The sequence below is a fragment of the Falco naumanni genome, chromosome 1, assembly GCF_017639655.2.
Source record: "Falco naumanni isolate bFalNau1 chromosome 1, bFalNau1.pat, whole genome shotgun sequence".
Taxonomy (NCBI): Eukaryota; Metazoa; Chordata; class Aves; order Falconiformes; family Falconidae; genus Falco; species Falco naumanni.
Window position 1 is genome coordinate 124,825,675 of NC_054054.1, and position 9,145 is coordinate 124,834,819.

Genomic DNA, 9,145 nt, shown 5'->3' on the forward strand with positions numbered 1-9,145 from the left:
CACGAGCTATAAAATTCAATTAACATTTTTTGCTTTGTGTGTCACACTTCAATTAAGTAGAAAGCAGATTAATCATATAGAACAGGAGTGTATTTAACATGAGATAATGTGTTGGATTTCAGGACTCTGCTACTCTGGTTGTGATTCAAACCCAGACTGGTCTGTAGCTTGTTTATGTTTTTGGAAATGGAAGGGATGGGAGTCATCCACGGTGTATTTATCAATTGGAAAAAAAAGACTAGAACTGCACTTGGAGAGCTTGGAACAGCCTTTCCCTGCAAACTGCTGAATCTGTGCCTGGCACTGAAAACGCTGGAGCAACAGAGTAAAAATGGCAATTGGATCTCTGAGAGGGCTCTAAAATCTTCATGGTCTGGACTATGAAGTGCTCTATGCCTGGGAGAAAAGTCAGGTTTTCAATATGCAGGAAGACTTGTTTGGAAAAGTGTGTGGCGGCTTCACGCCTAGGTACCAAACTCTCCCACAACTGCGTATTTTTTAAAATCCCAATAGTCACTGCCTTTGAAAATATGCCCCAGGAGACATGAACCAGCAGCTTTTTCCTCGCAAAGGAAAGGGAACGATGCTGTGGTGGTTTTGGCACTAGAGGAGAAGCCGAGAGCTCTGTGTTTTCATTTGGATTTTGCCATTGTTTTTAACAAATCATTTGCACTTGCGAGCTTCCATTTCCCATCTTTAAATCAGGACTGACCCCAATTCTCTCACTTACAGAATGGTTTGTGGAAATGAGAGGACCTGTAATAAAGAATGCTGCTGAAATGCAAATTCTTCCAGGCAAAAGAGCATCTCCTCGTCCGACGTCTTGGCAGCGGCTGCTGGGGCCAGCTCCCAGCAATAACGAAGGAATGCTACAATACAAAATCTGCTCTGGGCAATGCCTCCTTGAATGATAAAGCTTAATAGCTAGTCCATCCACACTGATGAATGACATAGGTATGAAACAATTAATTTAGATACCTTTCCAAAATACCCAGAGCTTAGCCTTTGAGGCTGCCAAAATTTTACTGGAAATCTCCGGAGAGTTACAGAGCTGACTTCTGCCATTTCAGCACTTCCAGCTCGAGCTAAGAATTGGAATCTTAGCGTGTCACAGGAAAAAAATTAATGGGATTTGTCAGAAACTTCAAAGAAGTTTGGCTCTGTAAGTAATAAAAGATCCAAGATTGGCAAGATATATATTTTTTTTCTCTCATTCAAGTAGTTTCTTAATTACAAAACAAACAGAAGCAGAAAACAGAGAGAAAAAAACCCCAAACCTTTAACGTGCCATATGGTCAGGAGTAGTTGGAAAGAAATAAAGTTTCCTTCTCATGTTTCAACTGAAAGTTTTTATTTATTAGAGATGATTTAAACCCTAAAAGTTTGAAAAGATTAGAATAGAAAACAATAGCGGTTACATGTGTCAACTTTTCAGAAGAGACCAAAAAAGACGAAAAAAAAGGAAAAAAGTTCTTCAAGCATAAACCAAATGCTGTAGTAAATTATTGTATGTACTAAATAAATCAGCGTGATACTGATAAAGCTTCTTTGGCTGCTTGGAGTCACTTTTCAAAAGGTTTTTAAACTGGTGGTTACATCCCGTCTGTGATATGTAGTTGTGCAACTGATCAGGTGGGCCAAGAAAGTATCAATAAATAAATCTTTAAGAAACATAAAATGGGATTTGGCTCAAAGGACAAAAGGACCCATGCAAGAAATTTCCACATTAAAAAACATCGCTTTTTCTGAGAAGAAACAATTTGAAATGAAACAGAGAAGTCCATAATTTTAGGGGGAAAATATTTATTATCAAAGAGACAAGTTCACCAAAACATCCAGTCCAAGATTAATTTAGAAAAAGATTTCTCAGTCCCCTGCTCAACTTTGCCATCAGTTGTAAGGTGGAGCACAAGGGATTCAGGGCTTGGGAAAGATTTAAGCAGACTGTGTAAGCACTGCAATTACTGATTTTGTGATCCAAAGTTCTTTTTGTTTTTCGTTCTTCTCCAGAAGATCCCAAAACGTGAATTCCGAGCATGGGACCTCTTTTTTGAAAAGAGCTGTGCAATAGATGACGTGACACCATTCTTTGCAAACTATTTGTAATTGTGATTGGAAAGACAGTGAGCAGCAAAGATATTTTCCTAAGATCCGAAAAGGCCAACAGAAACATCCCAAACAGGGTAGCTGGGCGCTCTGCGTTGGGCTGTCTTGGTCTGAGATAGAGCAATAGGTCTGCAGTGGGACTCCGGCATGGATTCAGCTCCTCTAGGAGGACCTGTTTCAGGTCCACCAGGCATCTCATACACCTTATTTTAAAAGATTGACTGCAGGAGGAGGGACCACCCAGTCTTCAAGGATGTACTCTCTACAGTTATCTTCTAAAGCACAAAATGTGAGAGATTAGGTGGTTTTGGTTGAGGTTTTTTTTTGGGGGGGGAGGTATGTGGTGGGGGAAGATTAGGTTCTAGAAGTGGACGCAGATGTTCAGCACAAGGCAGGAGGGCATGGGAAGGGGCTGCTTCAGGCACAGCCACGGTGCTGGCGAAGCTCTGCCCTCCCGCTGCTCTCCCAGTGCTGCTGTGGAGTCAGCATGGAGATGCCATGGACCAGTACATCCCATCTGGGGAGATGGGATACGGGGCTGCTCTCCTAGTGCTGCTGTGGAGTCAGCATGGAGATGCCATGGACCAGTACATCCCATCTGGGGAGATGGGATACGGGGCTGCTCTCCTAGTGCTGCTGTGGAGTCAGCATGGAGATGCCATGGACCAGTACATCCCATCTGGGGAGACGGGATACAGGGCGAGCGGATGCCCTGAGCTGGGCTCTGGCCCCATCCATCCAGCCGTGCCTGACTCCAACTGCTTAATGTCCCTGTAAGACACACACCTCCCTGGAAAGCAGTTTAAAGTATGTCCACCTTGTTCTGTTCGGTATTAAAATGTCACAGGAGAACCTCTTGGCCCTGTCAGAAACGACTGCGATTTGTCCCTGATTTTAAAGGGGCAGTGCATTTCCTTTGATCTGCTCAACTTTTTTTTTTTTTTGTTATTTTTTTCATTATTACTAATTAATTAATTAATTTAACAGCAAAATATTATATTTTATCCAGTCTGACTTCTGGTTTCCCAAAGCATGAAGTTCTGCTCAAAATGTGGGAGCCAATGAATCCTATAGATAGTAAAAAGACTTACCCTAGGTCAGCTTGCTTTCTTTCTCTTTCTAGTTCCATTGCTACACTGGAATTGAAAAAAAACCCCAAACCTCAAATAACAAAGTAGTAAACAAACAGAAGGGAATAAAGAAGCTGTAACAAGACTATTAAACACACAAACACTGAATTTGTGTCCAGGTATAGTCTTCTGTAAAAATTTAGGTTGGTTTATTGCCTCATCAAGGTCACTACCCCTGGCACCAAAGGCAGGTTTTTTCTTATTTTGTTACTGCCATCACGCTGTTGCGTAGTGCATGGCTGTTTTTCTGTTGATTAAACTACTGGAGGAGAAAAAATAAAATATGAAAGCCAGTGCTGCATATCCGCATATTACATGTGCATGAAAAATCTGTGCTGGCGTGACTCTGTGTAGTGTTTTGCAGGTGAGGTCATTACAACAGCAGAGCACATCCTTTGCTTTTGACTCTGGGAAATACATCCAGATTGGAATAGGGAAAGGGGAGCGAGGCAGATGTTTATTTCTTTTGACTATCGTTCCTTCTCACTTCGTATTTTTGATGCCACTGATGACCAGTGTGAAGTCAAATCCCGTAAACTCAGGATTACAGACCAAGGCACAGGGCTAGTGATCCAGCGTGGGGAATTTTCTGTGATGGGAAGCCCAGTGCTGCTAGGAGGCCTTGCTGACAATTTTCCATTTATGATATTTTGATGAAATATTTTGCCTTCAAGACAGCCCTGGAAAAATACTTGGCACAAGTTTTGCAAAGTGCATGTTTTATCCCCATTTTATCCTATAACAGATCATTATGAATAACAATGGTTATTTTATATAATTGGGTGTATAATTTTATGACCTCAGTTACACCAAATTGTAGTTATAAACACACGCTCAGGGATGCAACAAACCTCAGAGCATGAGACAGTCAATGAGAAAAAAAAAATGCCACTATTATTGCTTTCACAGATGAGGACAACGCTACCTTAAAAGACTGTCATTGCCTGAGCCTGCTGGGACGGGTCACCTGCAGAGACAGAAAATGATGACTGGACGTACTGTATCCACCTTCCTGTGCCTGTTCAGATGGCTAGTTTATACTGCATCGGTGATAAAAACAGTCCTCATTGCACAAGTCTGGAAAGAAATTCTTGAACAGCCAAATCTTTGTATCTGTGTTCTATCTGCTGAGCTAGAGACTGTGACTCCACTGCAGGTCCTCTCAGTAATTAAAAATAGATCAAATCCTGATGAAAATGTCCTTAAAATTTGGGTTTGGGTCATTCAACAGGGCAAACAGGTAAAAAGTCTGGATACAACTTCGAACTTCCTTTGTTGTTTGGGTTCTGGGACTTGGTTTTGGTCCATCTTAATAAACAGAGCTGTCAAGCACAACCTGATGAATTCATCATGCATCTGAAAATGGAATAAGGAAGAGAGCAGATCTATTTCTATTTCTTCAGAGGATGCATGTCTGAGATTAAGAAGAATAAAATATCTAGAAGCTTACTTTAAAAATAACAGAAGGTTCATCATCTTTCTTTAATCCATACCCAAATGTGACCTAGACTCGGAGAGAATACAAAGCTTTCAAGACAGTTTCAGAGTTTCTATGAGCTCGTGACCCTTTGTGTGATCTGTATTATATGTGAAATTGTTTTGCAGTGAACTAGGAAATGATCAGTATCCAGCATATCACTAGGGACTCTTTCAAACTGTATAATTAGAATAATTTCACTTGTATTGGGCAGGGCAGGGATTCAAAAAGCAATTCAGAGGCAAAAGGGCAAGCAGCCAGACCATGCTATGTGGAGCTGAGTTATGTACTTTGCATTTTATTACTCTTCCACGTAGAATCTGGCAGTCATGTAGTTAGCAAATGCTGCTATTTGTTGTCTGCAAACTCTTCTGAAATAGTACCAGTCTGCCCAAGTTTGATACAATCGAGCTAGGAATGGCTGGGAACAGTTTGCAGGAAATATAATGCAGAAAGTTATGGCTTGGGAGCTGCATGGTAGAGGTTCTTATAAAGTAAGACAGCTGGTGCAAAGCGGGTTTCTAAGCTATATTGATGGGAGAGGAAAGCATGTAGACACCACTTCTACTGGTGTCAAAGTGGGAACAGAGGGATGCTCTGTGCCCAGGACATCTATTCCTGGTTTGGTCATCAATTTTCTTGCAATAGTTGGACAGTTACTTTACATTTTACAACTTGCAAATAGTTCATCTGTCCCAGAGCGATCATATTGCCTTCATTCATTAATTTTTATAAAGAGAGGAATATTTGTAGTGCAAGGAAGAATAAATTTTGCAAAGTCCCAGAGGAAAAGATCCATGGTTTTGTGCAGTTTCCATACGTTTCATGAATGGTTTTCCCCCCAGCATCTTCTCTGAATGTCTCCCTTCACAAGCTCCTTGCCTTAGTGCCTTTTGGCCCTCAGCAAAGTGTTTGTTCAGCCACGCTAAGCCACACACCTCCCCCGCTCTGGGAATATTTGTCTTTTACTTATAAGGAAGATCTGTAGCCTTAGAGGAATGATATAAACACATAATAAACCCTCGGGGATTACACTGACTGTCTTGGTGACACAATTTGCTTTAGAATTACAGTTCCTCTTACATCGGACTCCTGGTGCCACATAAACAAAATCCCATTTTATACCTTATTTCATACTGTTACAAATATCTAAGATAACCTCCCTATAACAATAAAATACATATGGCAGATGGCAATTGGGTCTCTTGAAACCTATAAATAGTTTAAGATGTAAAGACAAAATGTAACCATAGACACCCCAGTATAAGCCTGGATCTTCCTGCTCCCATTTTTATGAGTATGAAAGTACCTACTCCTCCTTCTTTGATGTATGCAAATATACGGGGGCAGAAAGATGCATTCTGAGATCTATCAGTAAGAGTAGAATGCTTTGCTGCATTGATGTTAAGATGCTAAATGGCTTCCAACCATTTTTGTGGTCAGCCTTTTCCCACCTTGCTTAAATTTAGTAGTCCTTGATGCTATGTCTCCACTGCTGAGTTACATGAGATGAACAGGACACGGACAAGGAAGGCAGAGTGCCTTAGACCTCACCTGAAAAGTGAAAACACAAGAGATGCTACTAAAGCATCAAATTGACCAAAGTCCCAATGTCAGAGTGAGTTTGGTACTTGGGACTCTAAATCCTCGTAAAGAAATTATTGTCTTCACCCAGCTCATCTAAGTCTAAACCAAACATTGCTGCATATTTTGCCACTCTCTGGTGAAAGCCCACCTTCAGGCTCCTGTCTGTCTTGGTATTTTGACTGGCACTGGATGACCTTTTTGGTAACTGCAGAAAAATACCGTGTTTAATCCTGAATACCTGAACCTAAGGATCCCTTTTGAAGTATTTCTTCTGTGAAGTTATTTTCCTCCAGTTAAAGACACATTATTCCCTGGTGGCCTGGACAGGCAGAGTGTGGCTGAACTGTACGACACCGGGGAATTAGCTTGCAGGTATGAGTGCAGATGGGGACCTCGCCACTCCTGCTTTGTCTAACCCCTTCTGTGTTATTTTGTTCCTGTGTTAACCTGGGATGAGTCACGTCTGGCTGAGTTTCCAGGTGTGACTCCTAGACCTGAAAAATCAGGCCACCAACCTCTTTGTATCCTACAAAGGCAAGACCAGCAATGCAGAGTTTGCAAGAGTGCTTTCCAAGATCACTGACGCTGCTGAAGTGCTTTGAAGAGGATCAGCATTATATAAATGCCATCTGACAGTCGAGTCAAAAGATTCCTACAAAGGCCAAATTAAAACCAATTAACCTAGCAAGAAGTTAGTCCCTCCATTATGATAGCAGCTCTCCTCTGATAAAAGCAAGAATTCAAACAAGTTGATGATTTCATCTCCTTGGCACTGAGATTACTGCACAGCTGCACAGCTGAGATGTCACAATAAAAGCAAATGCTTACAAAAGGCTGTTCTTTATATTTTTGGCTTGTAAATGTAAACTGATTGTGCTATCCATACATGCCAGGAATGTCAACAGTGGCTCGAGTGTACATCCATTCCCCTTTAATCCAGGATGATACAAAATCACAAGTGATAAATCCTCTCCCTTTCGGAGCTCAAAGCAGAAAAAGAATCGGTATTTGGACAGAGAAAGCTTTTATATTGGCTCGGGCAATATCTATGTGAAGGAGAACAAACTTACTCTGTCAGAAGAGCAGAATAGGTCAACTGCCTTAGCCTTCCCCTCTCCCCTGGCACGCTGACTTGGAAGACGGTGAGATTTCTGCCCCAGCCCCCCCCACCCCCCCACCCCCGAGAGCCTGCAGAAAGAAAAGAATAAACGGGATCAGTGGTGTCTCAGGCTGCAGTTTGTAGCGCTGCTCGATTTAAACGGCTTTCAGTGAGGAACCTGACAAATGGTCGTGTTTGAGAAGAGAAAACCTTTTGAAACACTGAGAGGGGATAGGTGCAGCTGTGGTCTGCACATTTGGGCTTCACACACTTGTCGGGGAGCTCAAGTGCGAGCCTGTCTTGCAGTGCAAGTCACTGGTGCTGTTAGAGTGCTGCTCTGACATAGCACGGGAATTCCCTCTGACATGCAAGGAAATGTATTTTCGTTGGAAGTGATACAAAATACAGGGAAAACATGGAGTTTGGGGGCAACATGCAGTTCTCAGAGGTGAAATGGAATTTTTCCTTTGGCCAGGTTATCTCATAACAGCCACACACTAACGTATCAGCTACCCTTTACTCCAGAATTTAGACACGACTCAACCCCTGTATCCTTTCATCTAGGCATCATCTTCATGGTTTGTAGGTGCCTTTTATTGTAACTCAGGTTTTGCACTGCCCTTAGTGTAACCTAGCTGTATCTGAGGTGCAAGAGCCCAGCCTGCCCTAGGGTTTGCCGGACCTGCGATATCTAGGCGATATATTTGCCTGGAACTACGATTCGCCTCTCCCATTTTCTTTGAAATGTAAGAGTTTGGGTAAGGGAGAGAGGAAAAGGGAATACTTAGATGACCTGAAAAGTATGACTGCCAATTCGTAATATGAACCTGAAGTCTGTATAATGATGACAAGCATGTGAAATTGTAAGATGCTGGCTGACATTTCAGAGTACAAATATCCACAGCTTCATCCAGATTGCAAAACATTAATGATTTCAAATGGAAAAATCTAATGGGCCAAACATTGGCTTCTCTTTTCTATTTTAGGGACACCTAAAAAATGCCTTTTATTGTTTTCTAAGAGAAACTAAGTGTATTCTGGAAGTGAAATGACTCAAGTTTAAACACGTGAAGTAGTAAACCCCCCCCCCCAAACCTCAACAATATTCAAACACACCATCAGTTTTAAGGTAAAAATATACATCAAGGATCTCATCAGGTTGAAACTGCCTTTTTCTAATTAAGAACCTGGTTCCAAATGCTCAGAATCATAATACTTTGATACTTTCCTGGCACTCTAGGTTATTAACCAGTATGCGGCAGTTTGAAATATATGCTTTTTCCTCAGTGTTTCTGTTTCACTTTCCAGTTCTTGAGACAATTCCAGAACAGTAAGGCTCGGTTTAACACCACTGAATGCAATAATGACATTTAAGGAACTCTCAACTACAACATTTCTGAAATTCCTTAAGAAAATTACTAACTTGCATATTTATTTATCTTTTTTTCCCCAAACAAATCAGGATGGCTCTACATTCTCCTTTCCTTCTAACACATCCTCACAGATAGCAGAATTCCCCCATACTTTTTCATGAGCCTTATTTTTTTAAGACACGGCAGGCAGCGTGCCAGCCTCACGTCAGGTGCAGTAATCCAATGAGTGTATGATTTTCAATTGCACACTCACAAATTAAACTGCAGCTGCTGTCCACAGTTAACCTGATCTGCTCACCGAGACATCATTAGGGAAAATCAATTAATTTTTCCATTCTCCCAAATGGTGCTGAAGTTGAATAGAAGGAGAAGA

At 41.5% G+C, this 9,145-nt stretch overlaps 1 long non-coding RNA gene across 1 annotated transcript; it reads right to left on the reverse strand.

The window, feature by feature from the left end:
* Nucleotides 1-1,739: 1,739 nt before the first annotated feature.
* Nucleotides 1,740-7,454, reverse strand: LOC121082529. The gene is made up of 3 exons (XR_005826049.1): nt 7,371-7,454; nt 6,168-6,267; nt 1,740-4,592 (listed from the first exon to the last, which is right to left on the reverse strand). It is a non-coding gene; the product is annotated as an uncharacterized LOC121082529 (long non-coding RNA).
* Nucleotides 7,455-9,145: the final 1,691 nt, after the last annotated feature.